Source organism: Colobus angolensis, unplaced genomic scaffold, assembly GCF_000951035.1.
Source record: "Colobus angolensis palliatus isolate OR3802 unplaced genomic scaffold, Cang.pa_1.0 Scaffold9, whole genome shotgun sequence".
NCBI classification, from domain to species: Eukaryota; Metazoa; Chordata; class Mammalia; order Primates; family Cercopithecidae; genus Colobus; species Colobus angolensis.
In genome coordinates this window covers 1,304,295-1,304,734 of record NW_012122931.1, presented here as the reverse complement: position 1 = coordinate 1,304,734, position 440 = coordinate 1,304,295, and positions in this window count along the sequence as shown.

Here is a 440-nt window from a genome sequence, read left to right as displayed (position 1 = left end):
GGTCTCCTGGTTCCAGACACCACCCGCCACTCAGGCAGCTGCCACCTGGGAGGCCAGAGATGTCAGGTGGGGTCTTCAGACCACTAGCCAAGTGGAGGGAGGCCACGATCTCCATCCTCCCACCTGCACACACTCTCGCCCAGGTGAGCTCCAGGAAGTCCCTCTCTGGGGTGGGGGTGGATGCTGATGTTCTGTGCAGCTCTTTGGTTCAGTGAGTCCTTTTTGGTGAAAGGGCTCAGAGATGTGGCTAAAGCCTGTACCAGCCTTGCACTTCCACGAGGGAGCTGTTGCCCTCGTGCCCCTTTCACGGGAAGGAAGGTGAGGCTGGAAATGGTGAGTAAGGGACCGAGCTCACTCAGAGGCTGCACGACCCCGGCTCACACCCGCCAGCAATGTTAAGAGGCACTGGGAGCTGAGAAGGGCTGAGGGCGCCACGCCAG